Raw genomic sequence first — 23,578 nt, 5'->3', positions numbered from 1 at the left:
ATAAGTACAGTTGCCATTAAACATTTGAGCTTTGATCAGGAACCTTGACTTAGCTCCATTTTTCTCTCGTCTGCCTAGTTTCCCTCTCTTTCAGCACTGGCCAGCCACTCAGGTGTACCCTGTCCATGTGAGCCGCTGGATGGCTTGCGACATATGTGTGTGTAGGAAATAAAATCCTGGACTTTTCTTTTAGACAAAGAATTAAATGATGATTCAATCAAACTGGTTTCTAATAACTGTCACATTTTGTCTTAAAAAGAGTGTGGCTGTTCTTGAAGGGACAGTGGTAGAGGTGTATTTTCAGCAAAGATATTAATTGTGTAATTTGACATTTTTTCCTAGTAGATGGGACATCTGTATATTCATTTTCATTAAGTATTCTTTTCAATCAGATAGATTTAAAGATTCTTGTTTGGGTGGAGTCAGATATGTCAGCTCCTCAATCAGTTTGTAGTACATTGTAAAATAATACACTCAAAACAGAGCTAAGCTGTCAAGCTGTGACAATTTTGAATGAGGAAGATTTTCAAAAATTATGAGTGAGATATTTAATATGTGTCCTTGACATACCCAGCACTACTCAAAATACTTCATCAGAGTCCTGCGCTTTAAAAACCTACTTGAAAATTAATGGAAGAAGTGTAATTTGTCAGTCTTTGTCTTTGTGAATGTCCCTGACAGCCGTGGCAAATCTGCAGTGAGATGGCAAAGAGTCTCTCTACTTGGGTGCAGCCAGTGCTGGAGAGTCGGTGTGATCTCTTCAAAGGGCGTTTGAAAAGACCTGGGGCAAAGCTGAAACATAAGAGGCTCCAGCCCAAGCCCTGTTGATACCTGTTTGAGCCGGTGGCACACTGCAAATGCCATTTGTCCTTCCCTGGGAGGATTGTGTGATTTACTGATTCCACAATGAAGCCATTTCACTCTTAGCGGTGTGTAGGGGACAGGAGCTATTTGTCCTGACCTCAGCTCCTAACAACCGAGGCTGTGGCAAAGAAACAAAGCCTTGGCTATTTATTTTAAATAAGTCTCTTAAAGGAAGAAGAAGATCCTAGGCCCAGGGCTCTAGGTCAGCTTCCTCAAAATGCAAGGCATCCTCTGATTCCTGCATCTGACCCGAGTGAACCTCCAGGGGCACCACTTAATTGGCGAATGGGCTTCCGAATGGATCCTAGTGAGCCCTGGGCTTTCATCTTTCCTTTCTTTGCTCCTCAGTGCCTGATAAACATTTGTCTGCTACCAAAATTTAAAAATCATGCCGGGGAGGGTACGTGTTGCTGAATGTAAAAGAGAACACTTTAGTTTGTTTTAGGATGGCTCTGCCTCCTATTTGCATAGTCTCTGATCTTTCAAGGTGATTCGAAGAGAAATACACAGTAGATAAATTTAGCGAGAACAAAGACTGAAGGTCTAAGAATGAAAAGAAAGGACTGTGTCAGACCATACTCTTCAGTGTCTGGATGAAGTCAGGACAACGGGGACCATGCCTATAGGTCAGGGGGTGTGGTGACATTGTACTTAGGACTGTTGAGGAGCACACCAGTAGGCTATCACAGACCAGAACATGGTGAGGAGACAGCATTTGAATACTTCCTGCGTTTCAAAAGTTATTTTCCAGCTACTAAGCTTAAAAATGCCTTTCCTTCGGGTTCTATATCCATTGTTTGGTTAACATAGGATTCAAATGTGTGTTGTCCCATCTGAGGAACAGATCTTAACCATGGTTACATATTCACCAGTGTCTCAGGCAATCTGTGTGTGTTCACTTACAACTTGCAGGTCTTCTCACTATTTTTGAGCCTCGTGACCATCAATAGTATACAGGAGAGATGGCTACTACCATTCCGATGGCCTTACAAATAATGATAGAGAGCGAGGAATGTGTCTTTACTCTTAGTCTTGTTATTTAGCTGGGCTTATGCTAGATGTGATTTGTGTGGTTTGCTCCAGTCCTCCTACTTCACTTGAAGTAAATATACTACTTTGGTGGCCTACAGTCCTTGATCAAGAAGGTATAATGATAGGTATTTTGTTATTTGACTTATACATTCTATCTGTGGCTCCTGGAATAAAAGAATAATAGAGACAATTAGTTCTGCTAAATGCATCTCGGAGCCATGTGTTAGCTTATCTATGGATTTTCTCCTTAGATGTTTAAATATTCCCCCTGCAATTTAGGTTTCATCAAACAAAGAAGATCTGATTTAAGATAATTCTCTCGGTAAGAAAGCAATTGCTACTGCAATCTGCCGTTCACCCAGATCCATTGATCCCAGGATAAACATTCATTTATCAGAGAATTCAAAATAAAACACAACACATGCTGTCATTTATAGCAAATTGATGTAGTAGGGCTCTATCTTTTTCCTAGAGGTTCCTCTCATTAAGCCCTGTCTCAACTACTTTGGTGAACATTACTGTAAAATATTAGTTTTGTATAATTTTTATGATTATTTTTAATTCAGACCATGAACCAGTTAACACGTTGGGAAAAGAAAATCAGCCTATTGCCTAGATTTCATTGTCATGTTTATTTAAAGATTATCTTTCAAAGCATTAACTGGGGCATTTAAAAATTGTCCCTTCTGTAAGCTGTTTCTCTCTTCAGAGTCATTCACCCTGAATTGTGTTAGCGTGTACTTGGGAAAGAATTCAAGCATCTAGTTGGTGACTTTGGCCTTCTGTGGTGACCTTCTGGTTGCGAGCGTATAATCATCTTCTGGAAGCTATAGTCCAGGTATGACGGGTTGTGGCCATGAAGGGATGCTTTCATTCAAATTGTTATTGGACTTTGCAATCTGCACATAGGCAGAAAGATGACCATGAGATGATAATTAAGTGCTTTCTTTATTATTTCAGAGGGAAAAAAATCATTATAATTCTGGTGGTTGCAAGGTCTCTGAATTGGAGATTCTTTCATTTTTAAAACGTAGATTGTTTTCTTCTTGAATAACGAGTGTCTTGTAGGACAAGAGGCTCTTGACTGAAGGTTGGCATTAAACTGCTTGCTACCTAACAGCAGTATAAGCAGATTGTACAATGGAGACCACTGTTTAATCACTGAAGTTCAAAACCAAGGTTTTTCTCTCTGTGAGGGTGTTTGGAGCCTCTAAAAATTGCAACAGATGGGTATCTCAAATTTAAATTCTTTTGATAATGATTAAGGACTTTTTTTTTTTTTGCTGAAAAATGATGAAAATAAAACTTTCTCTGAGAGCTTTTGAAGATCATAGGAGAAGATCTGTCAGGAAATTATAAATTTTTTGTGAGATTCATTTTCAAGCAAGTATTTCTTCTTTTTCTGTCCTGTAGGATCTGACTTTTCTGCATGTTCGCAAAAATCCTGACTTGTGTTCACCTGACACTCAGAGAAAAACTACAGCTGTGGGTTAGAGTTCGTGCCTCATTTCTTATACTTGGATCAAACGTAGATCAAACATTGTTTTTGACTCTCCAGTGGGGGAAATATTTGATTCCAATAATGTTCTAATTGTCTTTCCCGATTTAGTGATTGTATGGAATATGAACACTTCAAATAAATAAAACTATCTAACAACTCTTGGACAGTGGTGGCAATCAGATATCTCTCTCTTTGTTTTCTCTGGAATGAGATTATATAGAGTTCTACGGACAATTACTATGCAGATATTTTGATGATTCCATCAAAACTTCTTGCTCCTTTTCAGGGCTATTAAATTTTATTTATCATTGATATGTGTGTGTGTATGTGTGTGTTTACAGTGTGTATGTGGGAGCATAGGTGATGCCACTGCATGGATGTGGAGGGGGGGGGGAAGACAACTTTTAGGGTTGGTTCTTTCCTTCCAACATGGATTCTATAGATAGAAATCAAGTCATGAGGTTTGCATGGCAAGAGCTTTTATCTGCTACACTGTTTCTCTAGTCCCAGTGCTAGAGACATCGAAACATTTTTACTTCATAGCTCTCCTGAACACCTTTGTTTATGCTCACTGTGTTCATTAACCCAAAGTGCATTATGTCTTAACAAATTTGTTACTTTGGTAACATATTACTGATTTACTAGGTGCCTATCTAATGAATTAATTGTATATCTTTATTGAATCTGGAAAAGCACATTTTATAGTATGCTTGGTTTGTATCTAGAGAACAATATTTTATGTTAAAATTATCAATAGTTATTGATTGGACTAGAGAGAGCTGTGGCATTCTGGGATGGCCAAGCTGTAACAAAGAATAAACGAAACCCAGAATCAGAGAAGATGTTTTTGTCAACTCTGGAAAGGGAGCTTTTATCAACAGATTTTGTAGTTTGGATGGCATACTGAATATGGATGAAAAGAAATCAATATTAAATGTATTTTATTTAAATTAAAAAATATACATCATATCCAAATGCAACAGCTCAATGGTTGCAGTAGAACAATTGAAAAGTTGTTAATGTCACAGCATGCGGCCTGCATATGCAAAGTGAGATGAAATCTTTGTGGCTCCAGATTGCCAGCTGCTGTTGCCTTCTGATACATGCAAAAGCTTAGTAAAATGAGCTATGTGAAAGAAATCAGTGGGCTTATATTATTATTGCTATTAGAACGAGCTTCATTGCTGCGTTTATATAAAACCCCTTTGCATGGTCATTGTTTGCCTTTTTCTCATTTTTATTTTATGTTACAAATTCCTTTGGAAGTTTAAGAAAATACATTACACTTAAGGATCTTGTCATAAATCTACATATATTTAAATCTCCATTTGCATAACTGATGTGAAGCTAACATTCCTTACAAATTTAAAATTTGATGCTATTATCCCACGGCAGTTAATTCCAGCCACTGTGAAATGTCAAAGGTGGTGTATTTATCATGGCCCTTGTTCTTTTTTACTTTGTCAAAATAGAAGGGACTGGATAGGCTCCTAGAGTCTAAGAAAAGAGGGAATAGGCTTTCGATATTCAATATTTGTGATTCATAATTCACAAAGGGCTCCTGTTCCCTAAATGGAATCCATGGTGTCCCCAGAGATTGGGGCATCTTCATCCGTCTGTTGGCTGATACCAGGGTCACTGCCTGAAATGCACACCTGATCATGGACTTTCTTTGCCCTAAACCTTTTAGCTAACCTGCCTCCATTTTTGCTGAAGTCCTACCTATCTTTCAGTTCTCACCTCAAAGCTTAACTTCTATCATATTTCCTTAACCTCTGGAGCCTTTGTTAATAGAAAAAAAAACAAAAAAACAAAACAACCTTCCTATGAATTACTGTTCCTTTGAGTATGTGTGGTGATCTGTGACTCCTTTCATAGAAAACTAGAACTAAAGTAAGCAAGGCCTTGTATGTTTTGTTTGCGATCACACTCCTAGCATCTTGCATATTATTTCACACCTCAAAGGCACTCAATAAGCATTTGCTGATGGAATGAATGAGTCCAATTTCTTCATCCAGATTTTTTTCTTGTAGCCACCTTTTGGTGATTTTTCTGTTTGTCCATCACTATGTTTCCAGTATACAGTGCCTTTTGTATAAGACCTTAATAATAACGAATATTTACCTGGATGAATGATTGAATGGCTACATTTTCTCCAATCTCAACACGCTCCTGAAATAATAGTTGATCATTGGTAGGCACAAACATGAGTCTATGAACTGATTCTTAAAATAAATTCACGGAGGTAATATACCGACAGTAAACATCCGAATAAAAACCACAACAAAGTAAACTGTTCTAAAACTTAATATACTCCCAGGATTTGGATCACGATCCCGCAGATGCCTGAGGGTTTATGGTTTTACTTTTCATTCAGCTGTTTGTGACATGTTCCATGCTGTGGTTTAATAGATAAAAGGGCATCATTGGCAAATGGCTTCCTCATTTGGACCCTGACTACAGATAGGGCCAGCTGGGAGCCCTTGAAAATGTAACACAACCCCAGTGATTTCAGTAAGAGGCAAATTAAAGTGCAAGGTGTTAAAATATGGTAGATCAGTTGGATAACAACCACCTTTGTAGGAAAAACATTATGACTCAATACAGCTGAGTTTGGCAGCTACAGGTGTAATTAAATAAAGTCAGTAATGATGGGAATTCTGCCTCAGTATGACTAATCCATCAAGTCGGTGACGAACAATTTGCTTTCTCCCTGAACTACAGTAGGCAAATTTTTTACATTTTCTTTTCTACTTACTTTTACATTATTCCAATTTGAGCACCATTGGCAAAGATTTTGTGGTGTCCTGCCACTGGATTGGGTTGATGTGACAGAAGCTCACAGGATGGAGCAATGGTCTTGACTTGGATACAACTGTACTTAGCCCTAAAAGACTTGAATACAATGTTTTGCCTCTTGGTTATTTTCCATCCTTTTTTACAGAAAACTAAGCACCATAGGAGTTTCAGATAATAAACTTTTCGTAAAGAAAATTTCCCTCATTCCTCACAAACCTTACCCTATTCAAATTGTCTTCCCCCCACCTTTTTTTCCTGGAGTATAATTGTAATACCACAGCTTGCCTTGTTCTACCTCTTCTACAGTCAGCCTCCCGAACAACAAACAACAGCAGCAGCAGCAATAGCAACCATTCAAACACATAAATAAGACGATTTGCCTTCCTCTCATCCCCTTCCAGTGCTTTCCTAATTACACTTAGAGAAGAATCCATGGTTTCCAGCATGGCCTGTCAGTCTATACAGCATGTGGTCAGGAATTTTCTCTGTGAGCCAAACTGCTATTCCCCCTCTTGCCTAGAACCTTCCAGCCCCAATGACTTTTCTGCTGTTTGATGGGTAAACTGAACACTTCCCAGCCTGAAGACCTTGAAGCTCAGCTCTATTTGCCATGGAATCGATGCTGTGGATATGCTTATGCTTGTATCTTTTACTTCTTTCTGGTCTTTACTCACCTACCCTAGACACCATCATGTCTAGGGTACTTACCTTTCATCAGCATGTAGGTCTTCAGTAGATTCATGTTGCTTCGCAACACTCATCCTTACCTAAGAGGACATTATATTAATTTGTTTATTATTATTATTACACAGCATAAATCCATAGTCCTACTTCAGGGTAACCTCATGAGGGAAAGAGATCTTATTTGTCATCATGAGGACTGTCGATCATTCGTGTGTGCTTAATGAACATTTATTTCAACAAATCAGTGTACTTATTTTTGTAAGCTCTAGGCATTCAAATGCAGTCTCCTGAAGTCTTGTGATTCTACTGCCCAACCACAGCTGCTTGTGTGTTTCTTTTCTTTTGTTGTATTCGGATGAAATCTGGAGGTATTTTCCTCTTTGGACATTGTGTGATTACTGTCCTATGCTTGGGGATCCTCTCATTAAAATTGTATTCATGAGAAATAATCAATACCAATGACGATGTTTATGTTAAGCTTCTTCCCCCGCCTCAGTATGAAATGATTTCTTTAGAAATTTTGCTTCCTCTAATCTTTCCAATCTGCCATGAGATTATCTGTGAAATTGCTGCAAGATTTGCCTGTAGTCTCAGGGTATAGGGGCCGCAGCAGGAAAATTACACTAGAGTATTTTAGAAAAGTACAGCAGGATTAATTTGTTGTTGTTTTGTTTTGATCTATAAGCAGTTTAGATTCATACTGGCCTCTGCTGTGTGCAAGAGAGATCTACAAATAATTCATGCTTTTAATGATAGTGTCTCTCACAGTCCTCCCTATGAATGTCCTGACAGGGAAGACAAAATTGCCTTTTTTGCCACTTAGCAATGCAGGACAAAGCAGCTGACAAATGTCATGTGGAATTTCCTATCATACAAGCAGATATTCTCTGTGTCAGCAAGGGTTTGCCTATAAGATTTGAGCAGCTTCCTTCTGGTTCTTCTAGAAATGGGTTAGTTCACAGACGACAGTCTCCAGATTATTGATATAATCACAAATTGAAATGGGACTTGGAGCTTTCTGTTCACAGGAAAGCTTGCCTGGCTCTTTCTGTATTTGAAGTGATTAACGATGCTGAAGCATTGTGGGAAAATGATATGTCTATAATTATAGGAAGCCACAGGAGGGAGAAGCCATTTCTGATACTGGTCTTTGAAGCCACCCAAGTTATTTGAGTCTGAGCCATTAGGAGGGAGGTAGAAAGAAGAAAAATAAGGAAAAATATTTTTTAAAAAGAGGGAAATCAGAACATGTAGCAGGGGGACCAGTCTAGAGGACACCATATATGAGATACGTGTATGTAAGAGATAAGCAAAATGTTTGGAGCAGTAGAGAGCTAAGAGACAGCAGGAGGCACTGGCTCAGCAGTTAAGCAAAAGGATGAGAGGCCATAGAGACAATACCTGAGAATAGACAGGTTTCCCATCATTCTTCCCATGTAACCTTCCTTTCTAATATATAATGTGGAGAATATAGAAACAACGTGTCTTAGCACTTTTTTCCCTGTGTGTACACAATGACAGAAACCTTGATTTAAAAAAGAAAATTCTATGCAAGTACTGCAAACAAAACTGTGGAAAGTGAGGTTCCCTCTCCCTTTGTCTCTCTGATGAGAGACCCTTGTCTCTCTGATGTTGGTTAAAGTATAGCTCTTCATACCAGTTTAGAGAGTTTCAGACATACAGAATTTTAAAAATCATATTTAAGGCATGAGGGGGACCTCTATCACCCCTCACCCTTGGGTGTGGCATCCTGCTCAGTGTCTCTGGGCTTGCCATCTCTGCTGCCTGGAAACAGCCAGGCATAAACATTAAATGCGGTTCATTCTGAGGATGTGAAAACACAGTGACAGCCTAATTCCATTTTCGGCCGCTTGGTGCCACTCTGGCTTTATGAACCACTCAGCCATAGCCAATTGCTGGGGAACTGCTTCCTCCTCAGTTGGCTTTCTGTGATTTCAAAGACAGTCATTGTTTTGAAGAAGGTCATTTGGAGAGTTCGGTGGCAGGTGTGATTAGAATGTGTACAGCAAGTCACATTCCAGGTGCTTTGTGTGCTAACGCTTAGGTGTTATTACCAGCATTAATTATCCAAGGGACATGTAACAAGCACAGGTAGACCCTTGTCGGTTCATTTAAAAGGCAAGGCTTTGCAGAATGCAAACCCCCAGGTAGCTACCCTGGCCTTGAAGTTTAATTTTGGGATAGCTTGAGCCCACTAGGCTTGGTCTATTCATAGATGGGATTTTTATATATAAAACAAAAAGCAATTCAATATTAATTCTTCCTTAATAATAGGTTACACACACACACACACACACACACACACACACACACACACACACGTAATACTGGTCAAAAAAAAATCTTTTGTTAAGAACAGCATCCTTGCAAACAATAGATCCAGATTTCATTTGTTTTGTTTTGTTTCGACTTTGCCTCTTTGCTTGCATAAGTTTTTAGTCATCAATAAAAAGGACATTTTTTTCCCTTCAAAGAACAATATATATATCTCAAACTAGTTACATGCAGTGTTGTAAAACACTTTCACCCACACAATAAATCTTTATCTAATTCTCCACCTCCTTGTTCATCTGAAAACGAACGGGATTCCAGGAAAGAACCTGTGCCTGCCTTTTTACAGCTTGGAGACGACTTTCTGAAACGGAGGACATTGCAGTATTTAGCTGAAGGTCCTTGTGCTGTGTTTGATGGGAGCCCAGGAGGGGGTTTGCTCACTTCTAAAGATACGATTGAGAGTAGTGCTTTTCTGACTCATTAATTTGGAAAGGCAAGAGAAGGCTGCCCTTAAAAACTGTCTTTGCAATTAATTGCATGTAAAACTTCCATTCCTGTCCTACCCCGCAACACATTTATAGAAATTGCATACCTGTTTTGAGCTGATAGACTTCTGATGGCCTTCCCATCAGTGGACCTGGTTCTAGGTGAAACTCAGATGCTTGCCAAAGCCAACTTTGGGTTCCCTTTTGACTTCATTGAGTACTGTCCTTAAGTCTTAGTAGTTTTGAGTGTAATATGCTTTGATATTGGGCTTGCCAATTGGACTGTCTTTGTGTTTTGTGTGTTGGGGAACTCCACCAAGTGTAAGATGCTAGCAGTTTAAATTTCACTTTGTAAGTGCAGGCAACTTATTTAATTTTCTTGCAGTTGAATGTCTACAAAAGAGAACTGTTTCATGCAGTAAATGAAACATAGCATGTAAGGCTTGCTGTCTGGTCCCACGAATGGAATACTCTAGTAGGCTTGTTAAATGTGTTTTCAGAATCTTCTTCTCTACAGTGGACTCTGCGTCACCAGAGAAAGGCCTGGAGATCTGCATTTCTGCACATTTAATGAGACTTTTGTGCTTAGCAAAAAGGTGCTTGGGTTAACAATGAAAACCTCCATGGAGTAGCTGACTATTTCAGATCAAGAAAATGTATCACCAAAAGGACAGTGAGTAGGTCCTGGAGAGACTTTTTTTTTTTTTGGTAATAGATATGCAGGGCAAGGTAACAACAGGGTGTGATCAATGCCATCCTGAGCTCTGCCAAGGAAGGGAAAGTCCACCTTTTTATTCAATATGCGGCTAAGGTTCTCTCCCAAAGAACAATGTATCTACTTTAATTTCCTTTCCTTTTTTCTTCTAATTTTATTTGTTTTGTGTTTTAATCTGTGTTTAAATGAAGGTGGGGTTGTTCTGGCTATAGCCAGAGGTCAGCACACTGATGCTGGCTGAAGTGTAAGCTCAACGAGGACATAAACCATGTTTTTTTACCTTCAGGATTTGGGAGTCTGGAGGTCAGGGAGTAATCTGCGTTACTGTCACCCATTGACTTGATTAGTCTCTTCCTTCTTTCTTTTGTTCAGGTTTGAATGTGTGTTTAAGGCTTGCTAAGGTTAGGTTCAGGGATGGGAAGTTGTTACTCTAGTAAGATTACATTTATTGAAAATCAAGAACAACCAGAGATATAAAATGCACACTGTAAAGGAAATTAAGTCAGTATTGGCTCGCTCCTGAGCCATTTTTCCAGTTCAGATCATCTAGGAGATTAAAAAAAATCCACTAACCCAATGTCAGTCTGATTTGCGAAGCTTACTGACCATTAGGAAAATCGAGCGATTAGAGAGAGCTGCTTGCTCCCTGTTTGGCTTTATGGTTGACCCAGGTACCCAATGCTGAGTCAGAACATTTACAGAAGCGCCAAGAGAAATAATTGTTCTTTATGATTACAATTTATACAAGCTATTAACAGCCTTCCCACTCTATTTTTTTTTTTGCTCTACATATAGAGATATAGATCCGTTAGTCTCTATTCCAAATTAAATCTAGTATAAATCATATGTTTAGGAAAGAGTATAAGAGAAACCAAAGATATTCAATTGTCTTATGAAAGAGGTTGCTCAGGGGACCCAGACCATTCTAAGATCCCCATCATAGATGGTAAGAAAGTAGTGTCGATTTGTCTAATTTATTCACATGGAAAACTCTAGAATAAGAAGTCCCCTTTGAAGCTTATATCACAAAATCTCTGACTCTAAACTTTAGCTTTTTCTTTTCATCCATCCATCCATCCATCCATCCATCCATCTATTCATCCATTCATCTATCCATCTATTTGAGATGGGGTCTAATTTCTGAGTTTGATTGATCTCCCTGCCTTTTTCACTTGGGTTGTTATGCTATAGGCAGTTATATGCTGTTGTATCCTGTTCACATAATTTTTTTCAATCTTATTTCGTTACTTGCAAAGGTTTCCACCCAACAGTTGTTCATGTACTCTAGTTGTGCTCGTTTCTAGTCTGGAAATAGGTAGCAGGGAGAAGTCTGTAGATGGTAGTTAACTTTAAACTCATTTGTAAAATATGTGCATGAGTGTTTTGTCTGCATGTATGTCTGCGTACTATGTCATGCCTGTTGCTTTCAGGGCCCTGAAGATGGTGGTAATACTGGAGTTACAGATGGTGGTGACCTGTCACATGATTGCTGGGAACTGAAATTCTGTCTTGTGGAAGAGCAGACAGCTTTTAACTACTGAGTCATCTCTCTGTACCTCCACCCTACCATTGATATTTAGTCTTAGATTGTTAAGGAGCCTTATTTTTTCTTTTAGTTACAAATAGTTACTATGAGAATGCAATCTCTGAACTTACTGTCTCTGTTCCTTGGGGAATGTGTAGGAATTAGTAGGGTTTCTCTGTATAACTCTGGCTGTCCTGGAACTCACTGTGTAGACCAGGCTGGCCTCAAACTCAGAAATCCGACTGCCTCTGCCTCCCAAGTGCTGGGATTAAAGGCGTGCGCCACCACTGCCCGGCTTAGCTCTGCCTTTTGTAGATTTTACTGAGTCATGTGCTCATGTTGGGCCAGTAAACTATGTGCTGAAGAACCATCCAAGTTTTTCACCATTCTATTTATTTTTAAAAAGATTTTTGTCTTAATTATATTCATATGTGTGGATCTGTGTGGGTCGATGCTTATGAATGTGGGCACCCAAGGAGGCCAGAAATATTAGATCCCCTGGAGCTACAGTTACATGAACTGCCTGCCATAGGTGCTGGTACCTGAACTGCAGTCCACTGGAAGAGCAGTGTGTGTTCTTAATTGCTGAATAATCTCATTCCAGTCCTCCCACTCCTATAATTTGAGAACTGTGCTTTTAAGAAAATAATCTTTTTTGTTTATTAATTGTATGTGTGTTTGCAAGTGCCTGAGTATATGTGTATACCCCTCATGCATGCAGATGCCCAAGGAGGTCAGAAAAGGCTACCTGATCACCTTTTGCTGGAGTGACAGGTGCTGAGCCATCTGTGGGTGCTCAAAACTGAACCGAGGTCCTCTGCAAAAGTGGCAAGTACCCTTAAATCCTAAGTCATTGCTCTAGCCCTTGGAAACACTGGACTTGGAATAAAGCCTCAGTGAGCACCAATATGGCCAAGTGGTCCATTTGAGTGGATCTAGGTCATTCGACAGCTGTAATGTAAAATAAAGACAGAGGTCATTTATGCTGTGGCACAGTGTTCTATGAATGAATCCTTGGCCACCACTCTCACCAAATGATACAATCCATTAGATTGTAAGTCAGGTACAGGAAAAGCCTGTGTCTATTTTCCCCGTGTAAGGAACCAACACATATTCACATCGATACATTGTTATTGGATATGTGAAAAAAATACATTCAGTCGATGAACCCAAGACTACATAAAGTCAATTGCATGTAGACTCCCTAATTAGCACAGTATACCAATGAGGAATGCTTGGTTTGTGAGTTGATGTTTATGCCTATAAGAAAATCATTCAGAGGCTTATGAGCCTTTCTATTATGAGAGAACAAATATACTCTTACGAAAGCACAGCAGGAGTTAAATTAGAGTGGATAGTGCAGAGTCTGTTGGTGTGTAAGAGGAAGTTCCTAAAGTGTCTCAGATGTAGCTCAGTGGTAGCATGTTTGGCTGCCACACACAAATCCTGGATTTGATTTAAATCACAACCATAAAGGAACACAAAGTTATGAGATGGTCATCAGCTGAAAATGTTAACAGATTAAGATCTGGGATCCAGAGCACATAATTTTGAAGCCACATTTTTCTCCTGTTTGAATTCTATCTTCCATTTCTTTTATTCCCACAACCAAAAGGTGTTGGCAAAAAAGGAAACAAAAGCCTAAAATAAATGTATGCTTGTACCTTCATTCCTTCTTCCCTGTATGTACCTCCTTTGTGTAACAATCTCATCTGTTGTTTGAGTTCAAGTTTCATAGCAGCTACAGTAAGCATCCAAGCAGCTATTATTCTAACAGCATATTCTTTCCATCCCATTTGACCAAGGCTCTGCAGTGTAGCTCATGTCAGCAAAGCTTGGGGTGAGACTTAAGGATGATTTCTCAGCCTCCCCTGAAATGAATTACTCATTTCACCCCTCTTCCCCATATCTTTACAGACAAGTGTCTTTATGTATCCTCCAATAGACATGGTTGCTTATCATTCCTGCATTTGCGAATCTTAGAGATGTAGGGGAGTAGAAGGACAGGGGAAAAAGAAATAGGACGTGAGTCATGGGAGAAGGGAAAATAGCTTTTACCTCTTCCAAAAACATATATATTGGAACTTTAGGATGGGAGATTATCTAAAAGATTTTTAAAGCCTTTGATGGCCTCAGAATTGGACTAAGGACCACTTGATGTGCTTTGTTGTCAACCCCTTCCCCATTACTCTTTCCTACCTCAATTTCTAAGATTTGAAGTTACTCTTTGCTGACTGCTGCTGATACTGACTGCCTGTGTGTCTCTGTGCCCCACTGGCTACTTCCTTTGCAAGCATGGAAGCTTGAAGCTTTTGTTAAAGTATTTCTGATGAGTCTATGCAAAACAAGCTTGTATTCACGACTCTATTTGACATACATGCAACAGTTAATTACACATTGCTTTTGTAGTTGGAATGAATTAAGTAAACCAGAGCTGTTTAACATCAGGTGAGTATTGTATTGTTCTCCCAGCACAATTGGAATGCAAAGGTCCTAATAAAAATAAGACAGTTTTAAAAAATAATAATAATAAAATGAAATAATAGCTAATATTTAGTGAAAACAGCTACTAAGTGTCCTATTTCATCTATTCTTCATATGAACTCAATGAAATAGATATTATTATTTCCACATCATAGGTGAGGAAATAGAGCCTTACAGAGCTTAATTTGCCTATGTTGATTTAGCTTGAAAGCACAGTCCAAAAGAGAATGAAATCAATGTAATTACACTCTTTTGAAAGAACTATTTTTAAATTTTAAACAGAGTAAAGACTAAGACCATTATTTATAATATGTTGCTGTTGAAACAGGGTCCCACTATACAGACCTGTGACCCTGGAACTTTCTATTTAGACCAGGATGACCTCAAACTCTCAGAGATCTGCCTGCCTCTGTCTCCTGAGTACTGAGATTAAAACTATACCTGACTCATTTTCATAATCTTAAACAGCTTAATAAGGTCTTAGTCAGGCCAGGAATGAAAACTTAGGCTGTAAAATTTGCCTTGCAAGGGTAAAGGCTTGCATTTGATCCTTAGAACCCATGTAGGGAAAGTTGGATGTGGTAGCCTAGGCTTACAATCTTGTGGTAGGGGACAGAGGCAGATAATGCTTGGAGCTTGCTCATTAGCCAGCACAGACTATTTTGGGAGTCGTAGGCCAGTGAGACACTCTGTCTTAATATAACGGTATCCAAGGAACGACAGCAACTCGTGAAATTGTCTTCTGGATTCCATATGCTTTCTTGCATGTGAATATGCACTTGTATCCAGAACATAGTAGACACACACACACACACACACACACACACACACACACACACACACACACACATTACACATGAACAAAAGATAAGATAAAATAAAAGGTGCTAAACTGATTTTAAAAAATCAGAAATAATATTTCACAGTTCAGACTCACACAAATGTACAAGCATACATGCACACTCGTTTGTCATCAAACACTCAGAAGATATTTATTGAAGATTCCACCACATTCCTCAAAAGCATGACTTAACAAATAAGATGACTGGGTCATATTCATTTGCCTGAACGTTGCTTCTACCTTTCTTCCCACAAAGCTGACTGTCCAACAGACATTTTCTACCCACTAATGTCAGAGACCATAACTACATAGAAAACTGGTCATAAACGTAGCTACCACACTTTCCTTGCTCAACCCTTACTTTTTTCCTTTTGTTTTCCATTAATTTATTCACTTTACATCCCAGTCACAGCTTCCCTTGCCCAGTCCCCCTCACACAACTCTTTTCTCCTCCCTCTCCCCTTCTCCTCTGAGAAGGGTGAGATTCCCCTGGGTACCAACCCACTCTGGCACCTTAAGTCACTGCAGGACTAGGAACATCCTCTCCTACGGAGGCCAGACAAGGCAGCTCAGTTAGGGGAACAGGATTCACAGGTGGCCATCAGAATCAGCCCCTGCTCCAGTCATTGGGATATCCCCATGAAGACCAAGGTGCACAACTGCAACATATGTGTGGGGGGAGGAGGCGGGAGGTGCAGCCTATGTGTGTTCTTTGTCAACCCTTTACTTTTAAAAGATGGATCTAGAAAGGATTAATTCTAAGGTCTTCAAACATTAGAGTTCTCGGGTTTTAACAATATACATTTTAAGAAAAAATTTCTGAACTCCCTTTTGCTTCTATAATGTCCTCTGTAGAAAAATGTCTTGAAATAGCTGTGTCTCTCTTTAAAATGCATCTTTCTCTTTAGGCCAGGTGCATTTATAATTATCCTTAGTAAAAATGACAATTAAAACTTTTATTAACATACATTAATTATACATAATAATGGGTTTACTTAATGACATTGTCCTATACGTGTATAATGTATTTTGATAAAATTCACACTCTCGTTATTCTCTGCTGTCCCCTTCACACTTCTGCTGATCTCTTTCTTTTCCTAAGATAGTCCCTACTTTACATTCATAGCTTTTTTGGTTTTGGTGACCCAGTCAGTTTTACTAGACTTAGGCACAGGAGTATAGACCATGGACACCACACTAGTAATCACAGCAGTATGGACAACGGACACCACACCAGTAGCCTACAGTTTTGACCACATCCCCACAGTTGTCCAAGTTTTGAAATTTATAAAAGCAAGATACACCTTTCTCTGGAATCTTCCCTTTTTTTGTTCATTTCCTTTTCTCGTGATGGGTATTTTCCCAGAAGCTTTGACATGCGACAGCTCCATGGTCAGTATGACCGGAAGACAAGCTTATGAGGTGCAGTCCTTGCTCATTCATTATAACTGTAACCTCGGTGCTTTGTAGTTGTTCCCTTTTTTTATACAGAATCATACATGTGAAATAAGTCAGACTCAGCCCAGAAATAGCACAACTTTCACTCATTCAAGGATCCTAGGTTTTATTTACATACATAGAAACACACACACACATGCACACGCACACACACACACATGACTGTTCAGAGAAATGAAAAGGAAACGTGGGAGAGTAACAGAAAATGAAAGAAGGGTGTGTTGTGTGTGAACAGGTCAGAGTATGTGGTGTTCTTGTATAAAAATGTCTTTATGAAACCCATTACTATGCATATGAATATATGCCAATAAAATTATACATTAAAAACACATAGATGCTGAGGATCATAAAACATTATAGCTGTTCTTCCATTTGCAGTGGGGGTTATCTGGCAATAAGCTCCTTGTGAAATAAAGTGTTGTGAGCTGCAAATACATTTAATCTGACTAATATACCCAACCCCATACAGCGTAGGTACACAATGCTGTCTAGGGCATCGACTGTCTCTTCTTGTGGTGCTATTGTTCTCTAGGATCGTTGGCTCACTGCAGCTGCATTGCGGAACCTCTCTTAAGAGGTGCACTGTAAAATAGCACCATAGTTTATGCTGAGTATGTGCACATACGTCCAAGTGACCTCAGGCAGTGCCTATCTGAGTACTTAAAAAGATCATATGGCATAGTAAGTTAAAGGAAGACTACAAAATCGACAGATATTTGGTCATTGCTCCTAGAGATTGTAGCTCATGAGGTGGAGCATTTCATGCCATTGTGAATATAATACTAAAAAAAAAATGCCCTTAGTAGGAGGACTAGAGGTGGAGCTTTGATGGTAGGCACTTGCCAAGCATCTGTAAAACCTTGATTCTGGTCCCAGGATCCATGAAGAGTAAGTTAATGGAGTCAACTCTTGGTAGTTCAATCACCCCGTACTCAGGCTGATTTAGAAAAGGGTCCTTTACAAGGCAAACGTCTGTGTGTTTGGGCTGAAGAGATGAGAAATAAAATCCCATAGACTGATGAGAAGTACGTGTCCATGTGTAACTTTGTTGAGTCCTTGAGCCATGCACACTATTGCTACCAATTGTAGCGTGCACCATTTCTGCCCGCTTAGAAGTGATCACAATGAGCTCTAGGAAACTGTTAGCAGTCTCGAAGTGTAGATCCAGCAAGGAGTATGTCACCAAGGTGAAGCTGCATGTGAAACGTTTAAATAAAATTACTTCAAGGACCATGAGAGCACTGGAGAAAAGTGGATTAGATTCAGGCCAGATGGAAGACACTAATGATACCTGCACCTAAGAGGGGGAGACAAGAGGGCCAATGGCTTCTTCAGTTGTTTAGTGAATTAAGACATGCGACCCTGGTCCAAGAAACTAACATGTTACCAACTAACCCACCAGGAAAGATGATACCTTTGTATTACTGTACTTAGATTGATTGCAACATACCAAAATATCAAGTTAGCTCTTTTGTCTCTAAGAAAACATTTAAATGTGGAAGTTGAACTTTAACGTCATTTTAGACTCTTCTTATGGATAACTTGGAGACTTTGTCTTTGAGTTACCATCTATTCTGCTGTACGTAGTTAGGAAGACTTAAAAATCAACCACAGTAAGAGTAGTGGTACATTAAACAAAATCAGGTCTCCTTCAAAGAATGAGTCTGGCTTTTGTTATTTATTTATTTATTTATTTATTTATTTATTTATTTATTCATTCATTCATTCATTCATTCATTCATTCATTCATTCATTTGTAAGATAGGGTTTCTATGTGTAGCCTTGGTTGTCCTGGAACTCACTCTGTAGACCAGGCCTCAAACTCACAGTGGTGTGACTAAAGGTGTGTTCTGCTAAAACCCGGAGTTTGTCATTTTGTTATAGTTCATTCATTTCTGTTGTTTCTACAAGAACTTTTTCTCTCAATTCAAGAATATCTCACTCTACTGACATTTAAGATGCGAAATTCTTGCTCCTTTGATGAACAACTTTTTCTATCTTGATACAATACATGCACAGGTACTGCAAATCTCTTCCTGCTGCTAGAAAACAGCAACAAACCCCAAACCGTCTATGCTTTGTGATGTTTCATCTTCAGGTATTGTGAAAAAATTTACTTTGTTTTAATTGTGTGTGTGTGTGTGCATGAATGCATATGAGTATGTGTTTATGTGCTTGTGCGTGTGCATGTGTCTGCATGTGTGTGTATAGTACTCTAGAGTAAGATGCTTTCACAGACCCAAGGTTGGGAACCCACCTCCCATCTTTTACAAGAGCAATACAGAGTTCTTACCCATGAGCCTAAAACTGGAGGGAAACTGGAGAGGCAGGCTTTGACGCTAACACTGTGAACCAACCTCCAGAAAGAGAGCAGTGTGCACATTTAATGGTGAGCTATTTTTCCATCCTGCCATTGGCTTTTATTCATAATTCATTTTTGTGCATACTGGATACTAAGCAATTCCCTTTTGGCTATTATTTTGATAAAATGACACAGTACATTTCTTAAACAGATAATATTTCATTTAAAAGAAGAACTGAGGCACATAGAGTTTGAGCACTTTCTCTAGTTTACCCAGTCAGAATGCAATAAACCTGGGACTTGAACTCAGAGCCTCATTTCAACAGCCACAGTCCAATACTGCATCACTGACAAAAACACAACTTGCTTAAAAAAATTACAGCAGAAATATGACTTCAAATAGTTGTACATAGAAATTGATAATGAAAGTCTCTATTTCAATCTTCAAGATTTATAGTGATCAAAATTTGATTATATCTGGTTATGTAGCCACAGATATGAAATGCATGTTAACAATACCACAATAAAGTATTCTATAGCTTGTGACCAATTTAATTATGACATACATGCCTTTCTATGAGAAGACATGCGGTTCTTTCTTGATTTTCTGGTTACATAGCTAGGTTTACCAATATTTGTGTGGCTATGCACTGTTCACAGATCTTTACCCTCTTACCATGGAGCTAAGCACTGGAGTACTCACTATGTTGTAAATAACAAGTGAGCCTTGAAACCTTGTCACTGTTCTTAGTATCTTTCTTTCTCTAACAGTCAACAACTGATCCTGGTCCAGTCTTTTAGACTTTGAAAAGAGAAAGCAGATACTGGCCATTTCTAAGCATCTTTTCTCACCATCACGCTGCCCAAGCCCTCATTCTTTCTGACTTACTGCCTTGTCTTGCACCTTACATTGCTTACTTTTTACAAGAAGCCCAGGGTGATATTTAAACATTTATATTAGATACACTGTGCTGAAAGGCTACCAGTGATGCCCCATCCCATATAACCCAGTGATGTTTAAAAGTGTGAGCCATAATCTCTGATTCTCCATGAACCAGTGTCTTGTGGCTTTCTCAACCTGTTTCTTCTATTTTCCCTGAACAGTCTCTTTATATCACCAACATTAAAATATTTGCTATTATTTGAATAAACACGGTTTTCCTTCGATTCTGTCAAGTTTTGTTTCACACTGACCAGGAGCCTTTGGTCATCTCGTCACCTCTCCACACGCCTGATTCATTTCTTTATTTCTCCTTTAGCTCTCTAGTCAGAGGCTGCTGTAGTTTATTTGTTAAATGGCTGTTGAACAAATATAATAAAGAAACACTTCTGGAGAATGAATTTCTCAAAGCGGGAGTGCTGCCTTTTGCAACTCGAGTGAAATTATCTCCCTCCTCAAATCCTGTGCTTTTTACCTCCGTCTCCATTCTTGCTTGTTTTATTGCAATATTTTTCTGCTCCTCTTCAATGTTCCTCCGTGCTCCTGTCTACTGTTTGACTCTGGAAGGCTGGCTAGCTTTTTCTCCCTCATGGGAGCTCTGCAGGCAAAACAGACTCTAGGCAGCTGGTCGGATCCCACTGGGCCACTTCACAAAGCGGTGATGTCAAGAATGACCTTGGAGTACGACCGAGTTGTCATTAAACAATTTAATAGATGAAAGAATTCTCCTTTTCACTCTTTAGACACATTTATTATCTCCAAATATCTAGCACCAGGTTATAAACCCTCACTTTTGTAAAGACAGGATTTTTAAAAAATTATATTTTATCATGTTGGTTTAAAATTTCTAGGCCATATATAGAAATCGAGACAGAATTACACAGGGCAAAGAAAGACAAGACACTCTGGGTTCTGTGCTTTAACTGCATCATTGAAGCTGTAAGATAATTATTAAATTCTGGAGTTTTAGTCACGCTGTAAACAGGCCACACACACTCCTTAGCACACCCCTTCCAGAAAATCAGACGCTTACCTTTAGTTAATTTGTGATGTGTATCGCGTTCAGCATCACTAGAGTAACAACGATGGGGGTAAATACTTATATTATAAAATTGTGAAGAATTCTAAATAGAAAAGCTGGTTTATTTCCCTTTGCATTTTCTACAGACAGGGAAATAAGCCCACAGAAGTTGGATGCTGATTCAAGGTCACACAATTAGTTAATGATGCAGGTGGGTCCTCTGACTCCCCAAACAGTGCTCAGTACTAACCATGGAAGAGTGTCTACAAACAGAGCCCCGTGCTAAATGAAGGTCTACCTGCTAGAGAGATCCCGTCTCGTCCAACTGTCCTGACACCCCACAGTTTATTTAGATTACATGATTTGGCCTCATATTTCTTCGGGAGCTAGCGAGGCAAGGATCACCCTATTAGAGTGCTTAATTCCGAGCTAATGATTCTTCTTTCCGTCTGAAGTCTTCATGTTCCAGCTTTTTCAAAGGGAACTTTGTGTTGCTTGTCCTTTTCTGCCTGCCGCATGATGTGCACATCAGTGCCTCCTGCAGCCTTCCACTTTTTAATTGCCTCTCCTTCCTAATGAAGGCTGTATCAGCTCCAGTGCTAATTGAACTTCGTCCTTCATTCAGACTGTGTTATTAAACAAATAGTCACAGTGTTTGGTCTCACTTTAATGGGAGCATTGATGTTTGCTTAACATCAAAAACTTATTAGCAATCCATTGCAAAGGCAATTAATGGAGGACATGTGGGTAAGGAAATTGAACTAGTCTGCCGCACAGGACAAAGAACAGCAGAGACACCCTGGTTTTCTACGGTTTAACCATCTGTGTCCTGGAAGTCACAAGCTCATTGTTAAGTTCTGGACTTTTAATCCAAATCAATGGAGTTATCATTTATGTGAAGTTCCATGTATGTGTCTGAGAAAGCTGTAAGACAAACAGACTTCTCTCTCTCACTTGTCTCTAATCACAAACTTCCTGTCTCTTGAAATCATGTTTCCTGAGTATTTTAACTAATAAACTTCTATTTGTCAGTATGCAAAAACATTGATAGGTTAAAAACAAAGATACCATGTCACTTGTAGTATCACCTCCAGAGGTAAGCACAGACAAGAGTTTGCCTGTGAGGCTATGGGGATAGTTCAGCAGCTAAGAGTACTTGTTACTCTTGCAGAAGACCCACACTTGGTCCCGAGCACCTACATGGTAGCTTACAACACCATGTCACTCCAGTTCCAGGAGATCTGAGACCAGTTCCTGAACTCCACAGGCATTAGACTCATAGGGTGCAACAAGATACACTCAGGTACACACATATTAAAAAATAAGTACATTATATTAAAATGTGTTTGTCTTGTATTCTTCTTGCCGCATTATAACACAGATATATGTTGAAACAAAATTGGTATTGATTAATAGTTTATTTTTAATTGGTAATTTGTCCTTCAAACCTTTGTTTAACAATAAACTGAGACATGCCCATCATATTGAATAATGAGGACTTATCTCCTGGTATGGACTGGGTACAGTTTATTTAACCATTTGTTACAAGATTTTAGATACTTGCCTCTAATTTAACTGCTTGTATAGCCCCAAGTGGGCATTGGTATTTGGTGAATAGCAAGAATACTGAGAAAGTGAGTTAACAGATGTCTCTATTATAAAGCAGTCACCCTCAGTTGTGTGAGCATATGTTTGGTGTTACTAGAGTACAACATCAACATCTCTGCAACAATTTTCCCCCTGAAGATCACATTTGTGTGTTGTATTTATAATTATGTCAATAAAATGACAAATGGCAAAAATAAATTGAGAAATGTTTGTATAAAAATGGCTAGAGTTGTAGATTTTCTTCTACTTTTGAACTCCTGAGAAAAATGATACCTGAGTCCAAAGGACAAACCGATTGTAAAATTATGAACCTCGAGGTATTTGACAAATGAGTAATGGGTAGTAGAACAAGTTCTTCCTCTTCCTCTTCCCTCTCTTCCTCCTCCTCTGCCTCTTCCTCTTCCTTCTCCTCTTCCACCCTATGTTAAATATACATGAGAGAACATCCAATACTGGGTTACATCATTTGTTCCAGAGACTGGAATGTCACTGGGAAACTCCCATCCATGCTAATATGAGTCAGGCATGGCTACTCCATGCATGGCTAGGCAATGTTTAGTGAATAGATGGTGTGGCTGCTTAGCAGGAACCCTTTTTGAAAGAGCTATTGTTGGGAGAAAGTGTATGTATATATACTCTGGTTTACTTAGGATTATAATGCATAAACTGTTAGTAATAGGTTTAAAGGATTAGCATAGGCCAGCTTTCCATGTGATTGCTCTTTATATAAAAAATTTAAATGCTACTTCTAATGCCATCATAAAAGTAAGGCTGGAGGATTATCGATTTTTGGAGGCTTTTATGAGATAGTTTGATAAGCGACTCTCAAGTTTTTAGCACTTGGCCCTGGTTTGTTGTTTACCTTGCTCAGGCAATTTGGTGTAATTAATTTTAATAGCTGTATTTACTTTTAGTGTTTGTGCCACTGTTGAGAGAGATTTCTAGTCCAGAACTCAAATTCTTTTTTGGATTAAAATCACACAATTATTTCAAATGAGAATCTTGTCTGTAAAATTAATTGAAG

At 38.9% G+C, this 23,578-nt stretch overlaps 1 long non-coding RNA gene across 1 annotated transcript; it reads left to right on the top strand.

The window, feature by feature from the left end:
• The first annotated feature begins 2,589 nt into the window (after positions 1 to 2,589).
• 3110004A20Rik lies at positions 2,590 to 3,556 on the top strand. Its single transcript, XR_001780126.1, has 2 exons — positions 2,590 to 2,734; positions 3,310 to 3,556. It is a non-coding gene; the product is annotated as an RIKEN cDNA 3110004A20 gene (long non-coding RNA).
• The last annotated feature ends 20,022 nt before the right edge of the window (positions 3,557 to 23,578 follow it).

Source organism: Mus musculus, chromosome 11 (genome assembly GCF_000001635.26).
Source record: "Mus musculus strain C57BL/6J chromosome 11, GRCm38.p6 C57BL/6J".
NCBI classification, from domain to species: domain Eukaryota; kingdom Metazoa; phylum Chordata; class Mammalia; order Rodentia; family Muridae; genus Mus; species Mus musculus.
Note: the sequence above shows the minus strand (reverse complement) of the source record. Positions and strands in the feature narration are given on the sequence as shown.